We start from the raw sequence: 22296 nt of genomic DNA on the forward strand, positions 1-22296 counted from the left end.
TTCTACCGATGAGTGTGAGACTGTGCTTTACTTCTTTGATTTTTAGGAAATTAGAGAGTCTTAATGCTTGACAAAAACTAGTGATTAACCTCTTGGACATAGGACATGTAGCCCAATCTGAGTTACAATACACAACTAGTTGTGACTTACCAGACGTTGACAATAGAATTCCTCGACCAGGGTCCTTCTTAATGCATCTGACTACTCGAAGAGCTTCTTCCAAATGAGACTTTTTTGGTGTAACACCCATAACCTAATCTGATCATCGGACTCTAGTTACAGAATGCTAAAATAATAAACGTAATAGAACACATTCAAATCACATTGATTATCTCAAATAAACATAGAATACATTATACATGCATAATTATTACTTAAATTTAACAAAAATCATCCAAACATAGTCAATTCAATTTATGATTAACAAATACGTCATTTCGAAAATCATATACGGGCTTATGTATGCTCCAATACAATCCAATATTTAACTAGGATTAATTTACAACATTTTCAAAATTTCAATTCAATTATAAATCAAAACAATTCAGATCTCAACTTAATCATCATAAATCAATAGTCAATCATTATTCATAGCATATATGTGTGAAAACAGAACTTAAATCAGGTCCACGGGACCTTAAAATAGTTTGGGAACAAACAAGGACTAAGGTAACACCCCAAACCCGGCCTAGACGTTATGGTCAGATCTGGCGTGTCACATTGAAGTGTCTTTCAAAAGATTGGACTCGTTAGTAAAAGTTTGTTTCTAAGCTTAAAAACCCTGTAATTATTATTTAACAAATCATCTAGCCAAAACGTTTGCCTTGTTGTCTGCTTTTGATATAAAAGGTTGATCTAAAATCGCGGAAGCTTTTGAAAACTCTAATGTTTAAATTTCATGTCTTTGAAAACAATAATTATTTTGAAAATTCGTCATCTCCTAAACTAGCAGTTTAAAATAAGTAAGCAAGAGCCCAATTAAAAATTTAAACAAACTTAAAGGCCTTATTACATAAACAAAACCCAACATAAACATTAAATTTAAATGAAAGCAAAGGTAGAATTGCTGCAGTTGTGTGGCCACCTTCGAGTCCTTCGTAGCACCAAATCGCCTAAGATTGAGGATTACCTGCACGATTAAAAGGAAAAAGTGAGTTTACGAAACTTAGTGTGTAATCCCCTATTAGTCAATCAGTATACAACAAGCAGTGATAGTCTGGGCCTGAGTATTATTCAGTAACAGTACAGTGTGGGCCTTAGCCCAATACAAGAACAATGTGGGCCTTAGCCCAATACAATATCGGTACAATGTAATAATGCAACCCATCCCAATCCAGCCAACATACCACTCCGTACCACCAACACATCATGTGGGGCTAAAATTCACCCACCCAGCCAATACACCAATATCGTAGCAAAGCTGCCAGTAAAATAAACAGCATATAGCCATCACTAGGTCCACAGTTGTCTTGGGCAACCCGTGCAACCTTATCAGTATGGTACACTTCATCCAAATATAACAAACCATCCCCATGCAATATGTTGTAACATAATGTCGTACGTGTATGCAAAATGTCATGCTCAATCACAGTCATACACATCACAGAGCAAATCCGTCACAACATAAGGCCATAACAGTCATTTTGTTTCCTAGGGGTATAACAGTTATTTTACCCTATGGGGGTAATTCGGTCATTTTACCCTATAGGGGTAATTCAGTCATTTTATCCTTTGGGGGTAATTTGGTCATTTACTGACCTCTCAAAAGGTCTGCAGCCGCCTTGAGCAACTTAGGTAACCTAAATGGTCATAACAATGTAAAGGGGCCCAAGGCCTAGTACTCAGCCCAAGTGGGCCTACAAGCTCGTGCGGCCCGCTTTGCCTAGATTTTTCCATGACTATGGAATCCACATAGCCCAGTGCAGTATTTACCTTAAATAGTGGATTTCATCCGTGTGGGACCCACAAGCCCATTGAGCCCACACGGCCCATTTCGGCCCAACGTGGCCCATTACGGCCTAAGCCCAAGAAAATGCTCATGGAGGCCTCTACAGTTTATCGCCCATGATTCGTAGGTTTAGCTTTCCACACGAGTGATCACACACTCTTTTGGTCTCAACGTCGTATTTTGGCTTTTCGGCTTTTTTCGTTCTACAGTTACAGTGGGGTGGTTACACACCTGATGCGATTTGCATATTCCCTTTGTTCCGAACACTCTTATTCTGAAAATCAATGATCATCGCACCCTTCATTCCCAAGCAATTTGCCAATCAATCTCGACCACCACCAGTTAGGAATGGAAGCAATGCAGGTTAGAGAAAGCGACGAAAACCTTGAAAACCTCGCCGATCTCCCATTGAGAACAAGGAACAAATGAGATGATTTATAGCTCTCTATAACAACAACCTCCCCAAATCCCAATATTCTCTCCTTAAATCTCTCCAAATATCCCTCCTAAATTCTCTCTATAACCAGTTCAAACTCCATTTAGCAGTATTTCAATCCAACTCTACCACCCACACGAATTAGGCAGCAAAATAAGTACCCCGTTTTTGATGCGCCACCACTCGAACCTTAGACCCCATGTACACTCCACACGCCCCTTACCACTAGACCAACAACTCCTTTGTATCATATTTTCACCACAATACTTTAAGAACCTACTATCTAGATCCAAGGATTTTATTCACTTAAAATAAAAAAATTTTGCATAAGCCAAGGCTTGAACCCCTAACTTCTCAGACACTTCAAAACACTCCTAAATCTCTTAACCATTGAAGCAGACATTCATTTATGTCACTTCCTTACATAACTAAATATTTATGTGCAGTCTCCTATCTGTTCCCTTGCTCAAAACCTATTTCTTCTAGGCCCAAAACTCGGGGTGTTACAACTAATCTGAAATAAAACAGAAAAATATGGAAAATTTTGAAAACAAAGGTCACATGGTTGTGTGGTCAGGTCTTGTGATAGATCCCAGGCCGTGTGGCTCAAGAGCATGGCTTTGTGGCCAAATCGTGCACAGTTCGAAGTTAAGGGCACACGACATTGTCTCTAGGCCGTGTAATAGCCTAACGCCGTGTGGAAAAACCAGCACCTAAAAATCAATAAGGCACACGGTCGTGTAAGGAGACCATGTGTGGTACATATCCGTGTGGCAGACCATGTGCAACCAAGATGACTTCAAAAACTAGTAATTTCAAACATCATTTTTTAGGTGTCAAATCAAACCATTTCTACCTATTCAAAACGCATTCAAACATTTCAAAAACATACTAAAAACATTCAACCTAAGTGCCTAATCAATGTACCCTCATTGGTACCATAATTCAAACATTTAGAATCCAAATCACATACATCATTTCCCAAAACACAAAACTTGTATCTATAAAGCATTTTATAACCTTAAACCACAGCCAAAACCAAACTTGGAAAGGTGTAAATCTTACCACTTATATACATATTGTTAAAATATACCAAAATAGCCAAATAGACACAACCACAACATCACATACAAAAGCATGGAACAACATGTCTTATAATAAGTGAATTTGAACTCCTAGTACATGCCACTTATAACCTAAATTACAGTAATCACAATTTATACCTAGTCAATGAATGAATAGTGTGAGCTCCGACTTAAACTTCCAACCGACATAAACTTCCGATGATCTACAAGAAAAACAACACAATGGATGTAATCAAATATTTTCTTAGTAAGTTCATGTAAAACTTAAACTTTAAGTTACAGTACATGTTGTAACTTAAACATTTTACAATTAAAATCCATAAGTAAGGTCATGAGTTCGTTATTAACCTATACATATCATAAGGTTAGTGAGTTCACATATACAAAACTTATAACTTTATCATGTCATAAAACACATGCAAGTAAACACATTTGAAATACCATTCATTCATTTAAAATTCACATTTCCATTTTAAGTGTTCATTTCAAATGTCCCTTCTTACATATCTATCCATATAAACATTTCATATAACAAATCATATAATTATTTCCATATAACTAATTCATATAATTATTTCGTTTACCTATTTCCATATAACTGATTCATATAACCATTTTGTATATATATCTATTTATATATAACCAATTCTTATAATCATTTCACATAACCATTTCATATAACCAATTCATATAACCATTTTGTATAGCCATTTCAAAGTGTTAACCTAACACAACATGATCCAACAATTCCAAGTTAGTAAACAACACTATATGGATATTCAGAATTCGTATTTTTATCCATTTTAATGAAACAGTTCAACACTGAACAATCTTTGTTTTTCTGATGGAACTTTTTAAAAGAACTCAATACACAAGTCTGGGAAAAAATTGATGCTTATTTGAGCTAATTATATTCGGAAATATATGTGTCAGGTTACTCGTCAGAGCTAAACTAATGACAACACATAAAAATAGCCTGGCTAGGGCTATATATATACATGTAAGGTTACTAGTCCAGGCTAAACCTTTAAAACGACAACAAATTACCAGTCCGGGCTAACCTATGTCACATTGATATCTAAGTTCGCAACAAATGCTGGAGCTTGGTCCAGAACGGGAATCATTTAGAAATCTCATGTATGAGACATTTACTCGATCCATCAGAATTATCACATAATTCAATTTAATACCAAATAGTTTGATTTCCATTTTAGCAATATATATAATTAACCACTGTTAATAACAATTTGTAACAACAAAAAGAAGAACGAACTTACGTAGACAAAAACGGTTGTGAAAATAAGGCCAACGACTAATCTGTTAATTTAGCTTTTCCACAATTCGAGTCCAATTGTTTCGTTTCTTGATCTAAATAATAGTTTTTTTTCAATTAATCCATTCAAAAATCTCAAATAATTAAACTTAAACTTATAAGCTCTTTTAATATAAATTTACAAAATTACCCCTAAACTTTATACTTTTATTTAATTTAGTCCCTAAACCTGAAACTTTTGAATTTATCACAATTTAACCAATTGAATGCTATCCAAATTTTCTATAATTCCCATACAACCCATATTCATCATATTTTTTACAAGAATTTCATATGACTTTACTATTTTAGCAATTTAGTCCTTTAACATAAAAATTAACCAAAATCACTTTAAAAATTGTCCTGTTTAACTATCAAGCTTATAAATCTATCAAAAAACTTCAAAAACAACACCAATTCATCAATAGAATAATTTAAAACATTTAAAAGTTTTACGAATTAGTCTCTCAGTTAACTAGATTAAGCTACAATAATATCAGAAACATAAAAATCACTAAAAACAAGCTAAAAACACATACCATGCAAGAGACATAAAACTTGGCCGAATGCTTCCTTGCTCAAAAATGGTTTTTGGTTGAAGAAAGGTTGAAGAAGGTGAGAATAAAATGACCACCTTTTCTTATTTTTGTTTTATTAACTTTTACTTTATTAAATTATAATAAAACATATAATTTTTTATACTTAAACTATTCATTAACTAGCCAATTAAAGTAAATATGGCATATTTTCTAATTAAAACCATCCAACAATTAATTTAAACCCATTTAGTCCTTATAAACCAATAGTGATTAACTTTTGCAGCTTTTACGATTTAGTCTTATTTACTTAATTAACTATCTAAATGTCAAAATTTTTGGACATACTCATCCCATAATAACCGTAGCTTTGTAAAATACGTAGATAAAATGATGATGCCTTGGAGATGAGAATTTATTTCCCGATGCAAGAAAAAAATCCTAAAACCATGAACCTTGTTAAATCTTTCTTTAAGATCTTTCTAGACTGCCTCATCACTGGAAGCAAAAATGATGCAATCGAGAGTTCCCTACTAATAGTTTTCAATATCCAGACAATACAATAGCAATACATCATTCCCATTGTGAATACAAATCCTTAGAGAGAAATATTTTGAACAAGTGACATCAACAAACCATAATTTGTTCTTGGAAAATAATGCAATTTTCATAAATTGACTCCAAACATTATAGTTTTCAATTCCAAGAAGTTGATGAGATACCAGTAATGAACCTGTGGTGTCCGAGAGATGTAGGTAAATAGGATGATTAAAGTTGATAGCCAGATCGAAGAGATTCATGATAGTAAACAAGATTAGTTGATTCCAACTACAATATTTGGGGAAACAACAAGACTGAGAAGAAACTGCAAACAACCCGATAACTCTTAATTGCAATCAAGAACAACTTCCAAGAACGACGATGACCGGAATACGACGGCCGCCGGTGACTTTGATACCATGTTGAGATAGCAGCAGATAACAAAACAATCGATTGAACAAAAGAAAGAATGAATCAAAGATATATGCTAAAAAAACTATCAAGCTTGTTTCATAATTACTATGTTCCTGTTTATATACATTAACTGCTACCTAGCAACTAACTTCTAACTAACTAACTAACTAACTATTTCAACTAACTAACTACTAGCTATTAGTTATCCCGCAAGCAAATACATTATTTTACAATATGATCCATTGTCAAATGTCCTATTAGCAATTCCAATTCCAACTTCGATGATTTCTTGGAGGACGGTGTTGAAAGAAGCAAGGCACATGTTGATTATGAGTCTTTTAAATATTGAAGCAACAACTTTGTGAAGGTTGTTGCGATTTTGCAAAATGTTGATATCAAAACGAAGTGTTTGTTGTATGGAAAAAATTGGTGTAATAGTCTATTATAAGATCATGCAGAACAGATCAATGCCAATGGTTTACATGATATGGACGAAATGGAAAGATAAAGGATGTGTTTGTTGTTTGATCCTGGGTTGGTCAACATAGTGGGAATTAATACTGGACAAGTATGAAATTGAAGCCAACGCTATTATTGAATCTTGATGAGAAATAAAGCTCTAATTTAACTATCACTATCTATTTTGATGTTTGTAGAGTAAGTAAAAGATATGAATTTATGTTAACATCAAAATTTTAATGATATTTGGATACTATAAATCTAGCATTTGAAACATATCTAACATAAATTTTTTCTTAGTTTATCTTTACTATTCAATTTTAATTTCCATGAAATTAATTAAAAATATAGAAATCAAACTTCGAAAATATAGTTGGGCTAAAAGCCTCAAAACTAGGGGTGTTCAATCGGTTAACCGACTCGAACTACCATTAATCGAATTAATCGACCCTTTTAAACCCTTAACTGTTAACCGAACTAATTTTTTTTCAAAAAAATTAACCGAGCCGAACTTTTTCGGTTAATTAAATTGGTTAACCAAATTAACCGAAATTTATATGTTTTATTATTTTTGGTTAAAACAAGTATAAAACATATAAAAAAATTAACCGACTTAATCGACCGATTAATTTATATTTCAAAAAAATTAACCGAAACGACCGAATACTTATATATTATAATATTATTTATTAAATTTGGTTAATTCGGTTAACCGACCAATTTCGAACCGAATTAACCGTTAACCAAACTTCCAAAAAATTATTAACCGACCCCCGACCGAATTAATTCGGTTAACCGAATTAACCGAATTCGGTCGGTTAACCGAATTACTTCGATTTTACCCGAAATTTGCACACCCGTACTGAAAACTCCTTTTCATATGCCCGGATTTGACTGTGCCAACAATTGAAAAACAAAAAAAAATAGAATGGTTAATCACATTAGAAATCCACAATTTATGATAAATTTTAAATTAGTCCCTAAATTAAAAAACTTTCTACTTGCATCTTAAAATTATCACTACACCAAAACAGGCTTTTAGCGGTGCTTTTTTAGGCCTTTAGCTACGCCTTTTAACGCCGCTAAAAGTATTTGCGGCGCTTCGAGAAGCGCCAGAAAAAATGCCGCTAAAGAACGTGTCGCTAACTTTAGCGGCGTTTTTAGAAACAAAAGCTGCTAAAGACCAAGACCTTTAGCGGCGCTTTTACCACAAACGCCACTAAAGACCATGACCTTTAGTGGCGCTTTTCTCACAAAACGCCACTAAAGACCATGACCTTTAGCGGCGCATTTCTCACAAACGCCGCTAAAGACCAACACCTTTAGCGGCGCTTTTCTCACAAACGCCGCTAAAAACCACGACCTTTAGCGGCGCTTTTCCCACAAACGCCGCTAAAGACCACGACCTTTAGCGGCTCTTCTATCACAAACGCCGCTATAGACCATGACCTTTAGCGGCGCTTTTATCACAAACGCCGCGAAAGAACAAACCTTTAGCGGCGCTTCTAGCAAAAATGCCGCTAAAAACATAATCTTTAATAATAATCATTTTAATCAAATAATATTATTTTTATGATAAATATTATATTATGTTTTATTTTTTAAATTTAAACTTTAAATATACTTTTTAAGGATAAATAAAAAATATTATTTAAATTAAATTTTCTATAAAAATTTTAACTTTAAAACTAAATATAAAAATTAATGAATTTAGTTTTAGAATTTAAAATAATAAATTAATAACACAATTAAAATCTAAAAGTTAGAACTGAAGTTGTTGTAATATTAAAGTAAAAATAAAAATTTAAAATCAAAACTAAAATAAACAATGGAAAGATAGCTCAAATGTAGGTTTTTGCTTCAAGTTACACAGACAATAACGAAAAATTAAACACCACACAAAAAATTTATCAAACTAGTTAAGAAATACATGGTGCAGCCATGCAGTATAAATACAATAGAATCATAGGGTAATTTTGCATAAATATCTTCAGAGTACCAAGATCAATTTGTCACAAAATTATAAAACATGATTAAAAAAAACAACAGGTAGCAGACAAGCTATTTGTTACTTTTTGTTTCGCTTCCAAGGCTTCCTCAGCTGCCTTCATCTTGGCAACAGAATCGTCTTCATCATCCCTGCTTAAGAAAACAAAGAACCTATTGTTAAACAATTTAGAACTTAACAATTTAACCCAGATCTCGAAAAACACCACTAATTTAAAAATGAAATCAACAAAACCAAGAATTAATAAAGACATAGAAGAAGCTAGTTCACCAGCTATATTCTGGAAACCAGCTTGCTCCAATTTATTGGCAGCAGCAGTAGACCTTCACATTTTAAAAAGTTCAGTTCCATCAATGATTACTCACATTGAGGCTAAAATGAAGATAAGGGCATCGAAATAAATTCAGACCATTCATCAGTTGAGTATATTGAATGCAGCATAGCCTTTAATTGGATCTAGAATGAATCGGATTCGGATGTATACTAATAAATCAGATTGCAAATCAAGCATATCCAGAGCATGGTAAGAACTAACCTTAGCCCCTCTTGACATACGAGTAACAATTTAGATTCGGACCCAAAATAAAGCAAACTCAAATATCAGAAACCAAAAATAAAGCATATCCAAACTCAAAATAAAGCTCAATATTGGAGCATTCTAATTTTCTCAAAAACCAAACAGTAGACCCAAATATCAGGTTTCGAAATTAAGAAAAATTGAGAAGAAAAGAAGTTTACCTTGTAGAAGAGAGGGTCAAATAATAACAAGTAGTAGCAATTCCAGCCATTGAAAGAAATATCTACTTGGTTCTGTTGCTGTTGCTCCTCTCCGTGTTTTCAGAGTAGTTAAACTGGAGCCAGCTTAGAATTGAGGATAGCCACGAGATTGACCGAAGAAATTTGGAAGGAGCAATGGGTTTCTGCCATGTCTTTTATTAATAAAGACATGGAAGAAGCTAGTTCACCAGCACACCTTCACAAAGAAATAGAACAAACTCAGCACCATTTAAGGGTTAAAAAGCCAATAACTGGAATGTTATCTACCAATAAATTTGACATACCAATTACTTATCTAGCGTAAGTAATATTGTAAGTTAAACCATTTTGTGGGAGGAGAAATCTCTATTTGTTTTCCATGGGTTAGTTTTGTGTGTGGGAGAGATTTATTAAAAGTAATTATATCGAATTTTATTCATGGTTGGTTATTGGAGTTGTTGAGTTTGATGGTTAAGTTCATGGAGCAGCATGGATTTATTTGGTGAATTTATGAGAATCCTCCAAAATGATTCCAATGCCAAATCCTATTGCTTCATCCATCCAAACAAGATCTCAAATTCTTTGTCGATTTCAATGAAAAACAAGTATGTTAGGTGTTCAGTGGTTTGTTCTTGCAGAACACATGATTAACTATTTTTTTTTTAGAAACACCAATATCACTAAGTATTTCATGCAATACTAACTCCTTCCAAAACAACCAACAACTCAAAAATTAAAAAATATATATATAATATTTTGAAATCTTTAATACTTTCAAGTTTTTTATTATTTTATAATTTTTATATATTTTATTTCTTTTATAAAATTTATGTATTTTTAATTTGTTTTAAACTTTTTTAAGTTTTATTATTTTAAATACAAGTATAAATATATGTTTGAGTAATCATAATGTAAAATCAAACTAGCTCAAAGAAGAAACTGTGGAGAGAAGGATAGAAAGAGACCTCGTCACTCACATAGCCAAGCACTGCTGAGGTAACCAAGAACATAAATCCTGTAAGTGTTATCTTAAGAAACAAAAGCATACCAATTTAGTAATCAAATAAATCAGGTGTAATAGTAAACATGCATATACATGCATAAGCATGTCCGAGTTTGTATGTTAATAGAAAATCACAATTTAGAAGTAGTAAGCATTACATACCATGTTTGGTCTGGAAAAAAGAACAACCAGCCGAGTAGCAAACACATATAGAAACATAAATATGTTAGTACAGGCAAATATCATTGAAAAATAGGCAAATACTTGAAGCTCAAATGAAGCATGATATAGCGTTTAAAACTTATACTTTCACACCAGGGCGTAACTAAGGGGAAAGGCAGGGGCCTTGGCCCCCCTTGATTAAATGGACTAATAGCAACTTTAGTCCCATCCAGTTATAAAATATTCAATTTAAACCCTATTCAAATATAATGTTTACTTTCAACCCCCAAACTTTTAAAATTTTATTTTGACCCCCCAAAACCGAATTTCTAGCTTCGCCTCTGCTTTCACATTGATAATTCCATTCCCTTTTTCTAAGTTCAGCTCTATATCAAATATCACAATCCACTAGCAACACTCAAACAGGTATAGATAGGAACCAGTGTTTCAAAACAAGTAAACAACACTAACAAAATGAAGTAGCAAATAAAAACTATGGTTATTCAAAGCATAAATAGAGATGACAAAATTACTTTCGCACAAAGAGGGCCTTGGCTCCCCTTGATTAAATGGAGTAATACCAACTTTAGTCCCTTCTAGTTATAAAATATTCAATTTAAACCCTATTTAAATATAATATTACTTTCAACCCGCCTTCCTCAAGGTTCAGCTCTCTATCACTATCACAATCAACTAGCAACAGTCAAAACAAGTGTATATAGGAACCAGTGCTTCAAAACAGATAAACAACACTAACAAAATGAAAACTATGATTATTCAAAGTACTAAAATAATAAAAAAAATCCAAAGAACTTACGGCATCCAAAGAGGGAAGAAGTTAACAAAAAGGCTCTAAAAGGGTTGTAATACATATTTAGCAAGGTAAGAGTGATCCACACCGCTGTATTTGTATCTTTTCAAAGCTTGTACACCATGTGATCCTATATACCCTATTTTTTGCTAAGAACTGCAATAATCCAAACTAATGGGTATTGATAAAAATGATTCAAATATAAGAAAAAATGAAAAAAATCAAGGAAATCAATTTAAAGAAATCCCCATGCTTGTTTTTTGCATAGAAAAAGATTAACTTTTGAACTAATAGTTAAAGTTAAGAGATTCCATTAACTTTGGAAACAGAGAATCAAAGAAATAGGTTAGCATAAATCATGAATAAAGGGATTTTAAAGTGAACACAAGGAACAAAATGATCAAACACTGAAAAAATGTAGTAGACTCAAAAGCAAGCAAAAAGTTAAAACCCAGTAAACACAATAAAACAATGAGAAAACTGAAATTAAAAAAAATTCATTTATACCTGTTTGAAGCAGAGATCAAAAGCTTAGAAATTTGATTTGCAAAGGAATCAAAAAATCAGATCAAGTAAGGCCAAAAGGCAACGAAGATATTTTTCTTTCCATCTCCCGCGTTTCAAACATAAGAAGCTCAGCTGTAAAAAAGGTGCAAGAGCAGAGTGTATTATTACAAATAATCATAAGGGAGTGAGAAGGGAGTGATACTTAATTTTTGTACCAAATTAAATATTAGTTAATTCACGGCGGAGAAGGGAGTGAGAGGCTGTGGAGTGGCCTTTGGGGTCTCATCAGCCATGGGAGTGCAGAGTGTTTGTTGGAGAGTGGCAACTAAGAACATATTGTCGGCCATGGGAAATTAGGGATTTTAGGGGGGAAATTTTAGGGTAAAATGGCGCCATTTTTTTAAGTCAAATGATTTTTGTGGTGTTTTTTATAAAAACGCCGCTATTGCTTATCTTTTGCGGTATTTTTTGTAAAAACGCCACAAAAAAATCATTTTGGGTAAAATGGCACCATTTTTTAAAGTCAAATAATTTGGTGGCGTTTTTTTATAAAAACGCCGTTATTGCTTGCCTTTTGCGGCGTTTTTCATAAAAAAACGCCGCAAAAAAAAATCATTTTCTTTTGAACAAAAATTATTTTATTTAAACTAATATTTAAATATTTAAATATATTTTATTTAAACTTATTTATTAATTCTATTTAAATTAATATTTAAATATTTAAATATATTTTCTTTAAACTTATTCATTAATTCTATTTAAACTAATATTTAAATATATCAAATGGTTTAGATTAAATTTTTTAAATATAAAAGCATTAATTAATTGTATAAAATTTTATCATTTAACAAATCTCAAGTAAACCTTAACCTTAAACCCTAAATTAACCATTCAATACATATAAAGTCTATCTATTATATATCTCTTAAATAATTTAAACTATACTCATAATTTCAATATATATAAGAACATATTTAAAATATAAATTAAAAAAATAATTAATCTAAACCCAAAACCCTAACTCGATCCCCAAATCTCTAAACCCTAAATCCTTAACTCTTAACCCCTAATGTCTAACCCCTAAACCCTTAAACCCTAAACCTTAAATCCCAACCCTTAAACTATAACCCGTAATTCATAATCCCTAAATCCATACTCTTTAAACCTTAAAATATGAACTCCTAAATCGGCCTTAAATCTTAAATTAATCATACACCCTAAACTAAAAACCCTAAACAAATTTATTATTATCTCTTTTACATAAGAACGTATTTAAAATATAAATTAAAAAATAATTAATCTAAACCCAAAACCCTAACTCGACTCCTGAATCCCTAAACCCTTAATCCTTAACTTTTAACCCCTAACGTCTAACTCCTAAACCCCTAACTCATAAACCTTAAATCTCAACCCTTAAACCATAATCCCTAATCCATAATCCCTAAATCCATACTCCCTATACCTTAAAATAGTAACTCCTAAACTAGCCTTAAATCTTAAATAAATCATATACCCCTAAACCAAAAACCAAAAACCCTAAACTATAGTGATAATTAATTCAATATTTAAAATTAATACTATCTCTTTTACAATTATATAATAATTTTTTTAATATATAAATTAAAAAACAATCAGTAATCATGTACCCAAAAAATTTTAAAATTATTTTAAATAATAGTATTTTAATTTTTTTATGTGTTTTATTTCAAATTATTTCTACATGTCATTTTTTTGAAGATTTTAAATATTCAATTAGAAATAAATTAAAATTTATTTAATTAATATAAATAAACCAATTAAGATAAAATGTTTTTAGCGGCGCTTTTTCAAAAACGCCGCTAAAGCCAAGAGCATTAGCGGCGTTTCTCAAAAATGCCGCTAAAGCCAAGAGCATTAGCGGCGCTTTCTCAAAAACGCCGCTAAAGCCAAGAGCATTAGCGGCGCTTTTTCAAAAACGCCGCTAAAGACCCGAGCATTAGCGGCAGTTTTTCAAAAACGCCGCTAAAGCCCTGAGCATTAGCGTCGCTTTTTCAGAAACGCCGCTAACACCCCAAAAGGTTAGAAAACGACGCCGTTGGGCTTAGGTTTTTTGCGGCGTTTTTTAGAAAAATGCCGTTAATGCTCATTTTTAGCGACGTTTTTTGAAAAACGCCGCTAATACTCTATTTTTACCGGCGTTTTTGGTCCAAACGTCGCTAAAAGTGCCGCTAAAAGCATGTTTTGGTGTAGTGTATAGTATCAATCATAGCCTATTATAGTTTGAGGCATATCTGTTGCTACTTTTCCTTCAATTACAATACCATTTATTATAAGCTTTCAATAAACTATCACTATTTATTTAGTGAATGATAATGGGTCAACAAGTTCATGATAAATATAGAAAAATGCTTATTTAATTGTACTTAAATTCCAATCTTCTTGGAGATTACAATTTTTTTAAAAAAAAAAGTATGCACGTGAAAATCTTTCTCCAAAGAATTAATTAAAAAATCGATTTTATTACATTCAGTTTGATTGGTTATTATGTATTTCGCTCGGTTTTCTATCCACAAGTTAGGAAATCGTAATTATCAAAATTAAATCAAATAAAATCAATCGTAATAAAAATTAAATGATAATTTGCAAATTTTAATTTGAATAATAAAGAACTGCGTTTGAATAAAAACCAATAAAAAGCAAACAGTAAAAAGGAGAATTAAAAAAAAGTCAAAGATAGCAAAATTACAAGATGAAAAAAAAAAGTTTAATTACATTGATTCATAAAAATTTTCAAAGCAATCCATTTTCTTTTCTTTGATTACTTCTTTAATAAAAAATTTAGGATTTGTTTGGAAAATACTATGTAATTGAATTAAAGTGTAATTATTAGGGTAGTAATTGCACTATCTTGTAATTACAAAGAAATGTAATTTCCTAGATGTGTTTGGTTGATAGAGTGTAATTACATTGTAATTCATTATGTCATGTTTGATAGTACAAATTATAATTACACAGTTACATAATTTATATTTTAAAAAATATTAATTACTATAAAAATTAATAGTACGATAAAAATAATTTCTAAACAAGTAACAAAAATTAAAATCAAATTATGATATGTATTATATTAGTCTAAAAAAGTAGTTGATAATATGAATCCCATGTGATGGCCTGATGGTCAAGGGTGTTCACCGTCTCAAGTGTAGCCTGGGTTTGAGTCACGTTAATCGTGTTTGTTGTTCGAGCTTTATCTTTTTATTGTACTTTTTCACCAAAAAAAAGTAGTTGATAATACAATTACTAATAAAATAACAAGAAAAATAATCATCATATGTAATTTTATCTAATTGTTCTAGTGCATATTTGTTGGGTTATTCCCTTTTAATATTTAACATATGCTTCTTTTCATCATCTGTTGATCTTTGATCGAGTTCATCATCTGAACTTGAATCTGCTTAATTAAGAATATCAAGATCTCCTTCTTCCATGTCCTCTTCGAAGTATGGATCATTTCAATTCCACATATGATTGATATTATGAAATATGCAACATGCTAGTACAATCAAACCCTTTTTTTTATGCTATACTAAGGTGATGTTAATATGAGAAATATTTTTTTAGAGCAAAAAGTGTCTTTTCAACCATATTTCGAAGCATTGAATATCTCAAATTAAAGAGTTCAGAGCTATCTATAGTGCTAATGTCTAGTACCATTTTCTTAAATGGTATCATACCATGCGATATGGTGCAAGAAACTATAACGACTCGAAAGTCAGTGATATTGAAAAGTCTGGTTTTGGAACCCCATTTTCATAAATTGGACTCGTAAATATTTTTATTAAATATTTACAGAGTGATATTTTAAATGAATTAATTTTCGGTTGGGTAATTTCGTTTAATTAGTGCTTAATTTAAGTATAGGGACTACATCACATAAGTGGTAAACGTGCAATTTGCTAAGGAATTATAATTAGAACCTAGTGTAAGGGATTTATATAGTAAATGCACCCTTAGTTTATATGATGGCCGATTGAGGAATTAAATTTATGTATGTTTATATATATTAAAACATTAGTTAATTAAATTATAAAATAAATTAATATTAACATAAGAAAAGATAAAATGGTTTGGTGGAATGAAAGAGAAAACATTTATCTTTTTTCATCCCCAAAGCTTCGAAAAAAGGAAGAAGAAGAGAAGGCAACAACTTAGGGTTCATAAAGTTTCAAGCTTTAATTGGTTAGTTTAATTTAGCCATTTTCTTTTAATTTTTATATTTTCGGGATCTTAGAAGCTTAATCTAGTTGACCCATGTTGTATTTTTTGTTACTATTAAAGTTTGAGGATGTTACCAATGTTAAATAATAGGAGCTTGAGGTGTTATTTTGATAGATTTTAATGTTAGAATTGAAAAATGACTAAGATGCACAAATTTTGAATTTTGTGGTGAAATTAAGAAATAGGAAGTCTTATAGGGGCTCTAGTGAATTCAACATAAAATTTGGGGTTTAATTGTAAAAGTTAGTTAGTATCAGTTTTAGGGACTAAATTGAATAAAAAAAGTTGTATAAAATACCAATTGAGTGTGAAACTGGTTTTATATTGATGATTTTATATGTTTGTTTCAATTCGTAGCTAATGTCAACCCGGATTCCTCGAAAAAAAAGGAAAAGACAAAGTCTTTGACGAATAGCTCAGAGTTTACGGTTTGTGTTTTTATAATCCGAACTACTTGTAAATTGTTGTATTTTGAACTGTGTGTGCATGGTAAGAACATAAGGAGAGTCAATTGATGATAATGAGATGTATTTGGATTGATTTGAAATGTTTGATGTTCATAGGGATTAAATTGAATATATGTGGAAATTGTGTATTTTATATAAATATGAAATTGAATACATGTTGAGATAATTGATGTTGCCATATATTAGATGAATGCATGCATTATGGAAAATAAATGTGAATTGTGATATTGATTGGTAATAAAATGAATACCTTATTAATTGTTAAAACAAAGTCAGATATAATTGGCACACCATAGGATAAGAAGAGTGCAAGGTTGCTTCGACTATGAGTCGATGAGGCACTGGGTGCCAAATTGCTTCAGTTTAACCGATAAGACACTGCGTGTCAAAATTATTTATAGTGTTGGGCGCAACTATTGCTTCAGATTTATCTAATAAGGCATTGGGTGCCAAATTGGTATGTTGGTTGTATTCGTGTATCCGTCAAAGTCTGAGTCTTGTTAATAGGGAAATAATCAGTAAAATCGAGATATTTGTTATTGAAATGGAAAATGATAAGAAAAGGAAATGAAAGGTGAAATAGAACATGAAATGGTGGGTGGAGATGTGAATATTGAATGATTATGATCAACGAAGACATGAATTTGAAATTTGAGATGGGATATGTCAATATATGAATTGAGTTATCATATACTATATGGGATATAATTTCCATGTACAAATGTTGGAATGATGAGTTGGTTGTGACCAAAGAATATGTAATTTGGCATTAATGATTTGTTATATTGCATATCATCACTTAATTTAAATTTTGCATCATAATGATTTATATTATGTTTAAATATTTGAATTATAAAAATACTATTGAGTTATACTCAACGCACAGTTTTTTTTTTCATGTGCAGGTTAGGTACTTAATGATTCGATCATCGACTCAGCATCTGGCAGCAATCCTGAACTCAAGTGTTAGTGATGTGTTCATTTTGATATTGGCATGTACCTAGGAAGTCCTTTGGTTATAATGATCATTTTGTATTTTGTTGGCATTTTGGAGACTATGTATATAAGTGTATGTATATATATGTGATGGTACTAGTCATGTTGTTAATGTCTTTTTAGGTTGCTTGGGTTATATGTCTAATGTTTTAATGGTTGAGAAAATATCATGTTATGTGATGTGTTTTTGGTTGATGCTTGGATATGGAATGATGGATGGCATGCTTAGGTTATGTCTTTGAGATGTTTTGGTAAGTTTGAGGCTTAAAACATGAGATTACTTGAATGGTTATTTTATGCTTGACTAGCTGTTAGTGAAAGTGTCATGGAAGGTTCATTGAATTGGTATGTATGTGATCTTTTGGTGGTTTAATTTGTTGATTGAGGTGTCAATTGTGGCATATTGGTTAGACATTTAGGATGATTGTTATAAATGATGATTTTGGTATGATTTTGATGCAATTTGAATTGGATGAGATGTGGTTTAAATGGTAGCTTGTGACATAAGTGATTTAGGGTTGAATAACTTGTTTTGGAAGGTAATTTCTAGGTACACACGGCCTGGTACACAGTCATATGCCCTACACGGCTTAGGACATGGTTGTGTGGCCTATAGAATTTGGTTGATTTTTGGTGCAGATGGCCACAGTTTGTTACACGGCCTAGTGACACAGCCGTGTGATATATTTTGGAATATTTACACTTTTGACCCATACAACCTTGATGAGTTTACACAGTTGATCGTACGGTTGTGTGACTCCAACACCACACGACATCAGTCTGTTGCACAGTTCATCAACACGACCATGTGTCCCATTCCACACAACTTTAGCATTTCCACACGGTCAGGGGACACAGCCATGTGACCTGTATTTTCAGATTTTTTTCCCAACTTTTTGTTTTAGTTTTAAAATGATCCCTGTTTGCTACCGGATTGGTTTTAAGCTTTCGTAAGCTCGATATTAGCCTGAAATTGATTTAATCACATGTTAATTTGATTATTTATGAATTTTTTGATAATTAATTGAGATTTTGAGTTATAATTTGTATACAAATGATTTGTATTTGTCTATAACATTTTATTACTCGGATTCAACGACTGGACCGAGTAAGGGGTGTTACAAAAATATTTTCTATTTGTATAATTAGCATCGACCTTATAATATTTGGGTTCACAATCCAAATAGTCTATTACTTCAATTATAAAAACTTATATAAATTTAATTTGGAGAAATACTTATGCTAAGACATATCTATTTTTATAATACGTAAATTAAGTAAAACAATATAAAATTTATAATATATTACCTTTATAAAAAAATGTTTTATAAATTGTCCAAACTTTCATAATACTTCTTATACATAATATATTTTTTTGTCATAACTTTAAAAAGTTGTTTTTTATAAATAGGTTATGATAAAAAAATTTTTTTATAAATAAATATACTACAACACTTTTATAACATGTAGATTATTTTTATAATAAACTTTTTAGTAATAATTTTTGAAATTTTTTGGGTTTTAAATAATTTTTTTTGTTATAACTTTATAAAATATACAATTTTTTATAATATAATTTTTTAGGATTTATAATATTGAAATTTTTTTTGTCATAATCATCCCAAACACTTATACATGGTCATGCTTATAATATAATTTTTATAAAAATAATTTTTTAAAATTGAATTTGAGTGTAACTACTTGGGTAATTACTACAATTCTTACCCTCCTCCTAAGAATTAGAAAGTGTAATTTAGTGCTCCATTTAGACCCCATCCGGAGGGACTCATCAATTACAGTGATTACCTAAACATGTCACATTTGTGTAATTACAATAAATTATACCCAAATTTATTTAGTATCTTGCTTTCCGATCATTATCTTAATAAATAAATAAATAAATAAAATACTAGTTGCTTGATGAGACTATTGAAACGTTGAATTGCATGCATGCAAATGTGGAATGATAGTGGTAGTTGTTTTTGGCATTTTGATAGAAGGCTGGAGGTGGTCTCTGGTGGGGACCCTAGCGCTGGTTGGATTTAATTGAGGCATGCATGGACCATGGATTGACTGGGCAATATTAAAAAGAGTGAACGCTGACCCCCAGCGAAGCCGCCGTCGACCAACCTTTTAAAGGTCATTTCAACGCTGCCTTTCAGCCAACTTTGTCTTTCGAAAACGCTTAACTATTTCTAACATCCTAGCTTATTGTTAACGTTGAAGGATTGGCATTTTAGGTTAATGTTGCCTTGAAAATTAGACTGAAGTTAATCTTTTCTACTCATTTAAAAATATCAAAGACGTAGATGGTTTCTTTTTCTGAGCTAAAATAAAATTATTATTAAAAATAAAACTATTGGGAAAGTATTGTATGAAAGAAACAGTGATACCATGTTATCTGTATCACTTTTGTAATAATTTAATGATATATCAGTATTTTTATTTTAAATTTTAATATTTTCATCATAAAAAAATAAAATCTTAATAAAAATTTTAAAATTCAGGATAAAATTACTGATGTGGTATTAAACTATTAGAAATGAATAATATATTTGTTTCATACAATCCTTTCTCTCATAATATTAGTAAGAAAAAAAAACCAAATACAACAACAAACGACACCTAAGCATATTAAGATAAACACCTAAAAGGAAAGCATATTACAAATAAGAACCACAAACAGTAGCATTGAAACTAAATATTGAACCCGTAGCTGGCTTCACCAGTATAATCTGATCAACACTTGGCACGGTTCAGGCAGAATCTGCAGCATATTGAGAGTCTAGATGATTATTAATTAATTGTTTCTTAAACATGTTTTCTAGGCTCTCTCTCCTGTGAACTTGGTAATACAATCATATATCAACTAAAATATACATATATCATGCAAAATGTGTGTTAAATGAGTCATGTTTCATACATTAATTCGCGACACATTTAATTATTTAATACCTACATTAAACAAGAAAGTTAATGAGTTACACGAAAACATACATTCAAAAATTACAAAATATCAGGATAACTTCTCTAATAGCTTCACTTCATCACTTTCTCTTTCCCCTTGCTAGAACCTACTTTAGCAAGCTCGTTCTCTTCATAAATCATATAAAAGATAGGGAGAATATTTGATGTATTGTTGGTACATAAATCTTATAACATGACACCTCATCATTAAATAAAACAAAAAAAGTGGAGGATATATAAATAAATACTAATAACTTTATTTACACATAATTAATTATAAATAAATGCTAAAACCCTAAATATTTAAATCCAAAATCATAATTCCGAGAGTTATTAATATTCATTTAATAATTATGTTTACATAAAATTATTATTTAGAACTAAAAGTCTTCCATATTTTTTATTTAATTTAATGATGACATGTCATATTATTATTAGAGACTTATATATCAACCGCATTTCAAATATTTTTCCTAAAACATATAGGAACACATTAATACGTCATGTAACAAACATTAAGTAGCCATGTTAATGGCTCAACGACCAAACGTGAGCTCATAAATGTTAAATGGGATGATGAGATATTAAGAAAACATGAGTTCTTACATTGGTAACACTTTCTCATCCTAAGTCAAGCTCTTTCACTAAGGCTGCGTTCTTTATTGCTTAACAAACGGATTTTTCCTTGAAAAAGTGCTTTTCTTTGAAAAGCAATGAAGAACGACCTTCGTTTGGTAACAAATTCTCAAAAGTTGAGAAGTGCTTTTGGGCAGACGGAGAAGTAAAATTTTTTAGCTTTTCAGCCAAGAAGTAAAAATTACAAACCCTAAATGAGTGGATGATGAGGATAATAGTGAGAAATGACTCATATATAAGGTTAAGTATGACTTTTATTTTCAGTCAAATTTGAGAAATAATATTCTACTTAAACTTTGTTTATTTGTTTCAATCAAACTCTGATAAGTTTAGATTATTTTATTATTATTTGATCTATGAACGTAGCCTATAAATAGGCTCTTTTACAACCTTAAAAAAAATACCCATTAGAGATTAGAACTTATAACACATTTAGAGAATTTTGTGTTTACGTTTTGAGGGTTAGTTTGTTTTTGGGTTTTTGGGGTTTAATTTTTATCTCCATCTTTTGTACTCTTCGTTCTTTTGTCATTATAGTAATTATCTTTGCCCGTAGTTTATCCTCTTTCGAGGGGTTTTTTCACGTTAAATTTGTGTGTTCAATTTCTCAATTTCTTCCGCTATTTTTACTTATTTGTTGCTTAATCGGGTAGAAAAATAGTAAGCAAAAGAAGAAAAATGGTGAAGGTTTGAAGAGAATTGAGTAGAAAATGGCAAAAGAAGGAAATGGAAGCTTTTCTTTCTCCCAAGATTGCTCGTCCGCTGGTTTTAGGAGAAAAATGAGGGTTTTCACGATTAAAAATTCAATTAAAGTGGTCAAATTTTCAAAATGTCATAATGTGTGGCTAATTTTTATTTTTAATGCTAAAATTCAAAATGTGGTTAAGGTGTTACTATATTTGTAAATATGTTGTTTTTTAAGTCATGGTTAGGGGTTGGAGTTGTGGGCACTCCAAGTACTTCCGTTATTATTCACACGTTCAATATTGACACTTT

The 22296-nt window shown here is 31.1% G+C and overlaps 2 long non-coding RNA genes across 10 annotated transcripts; both read right to left on the bottom strand.

The window, feature by feature from the left end:
* Positions 1–1067: 1067 nt before the first annotated feature.
* On the bottom strand, positions 1068–7108 carry LOC121216060 (uncharacterized). Its single transcript, XR_005912098.1, has 3 exons — positions 6051–7108; positions 3608–3672; positions 1068–1129 (listed from the first exon to the last, which is right to left on the bottom strand). It is a non-coding gene; the product is annotated as an uncharacterized lncRNA (long non-coding RNA).
* A 1528-nt stretch (positions 7109–8636) lies between these two features.
* On the bottom strand, positions 8637–12372 carry LOC107899404 (uncharacterized). Of its 9 annotated transcripts, none has more exons than XR_005912102.1 (7): positions 11978–12335; positions 11477–11626; positions 10660–10669; positions 10460–10522; positions 9477–9711; positions 9009–9061; positions 8637–8869 (listed from the first exon to the last, which is right to left on the bottom strand). It is a non-coding gene; the product is annotated as an uncharacterized lncRNA (long non-coding RNA). The 9 variants fall into 9 exon arrangements; XR_005912099.1 differs by having other exon boundaries at positions 10660–11626; positions 11978–12109; positions 12193–12331; XR_005912104.1 differs by lacking the exon at positions 11477–11626 and having other exon boundaries at positions 11978–12109; positions 12193–12330.
* Positions 12373–22296: the final 9924 nt, after the last annotated feature.

Source organism: Gossypium hirsutum, chromosome D04 (assembly GCF_007990345.1).
Source record: "Gossypium hirsutum isolate 1008001.06 chromosome D04, Gossypium_hirsutum_v2.1, whole genome shotgun sequence".
Classification (NCBI taxonomy): Eukaryota; Viridiplantae; Streptophyta; class Magnoliopsida; order Malvales; family Malvaceae; genus Gossypium; species Gossypium hirsutum.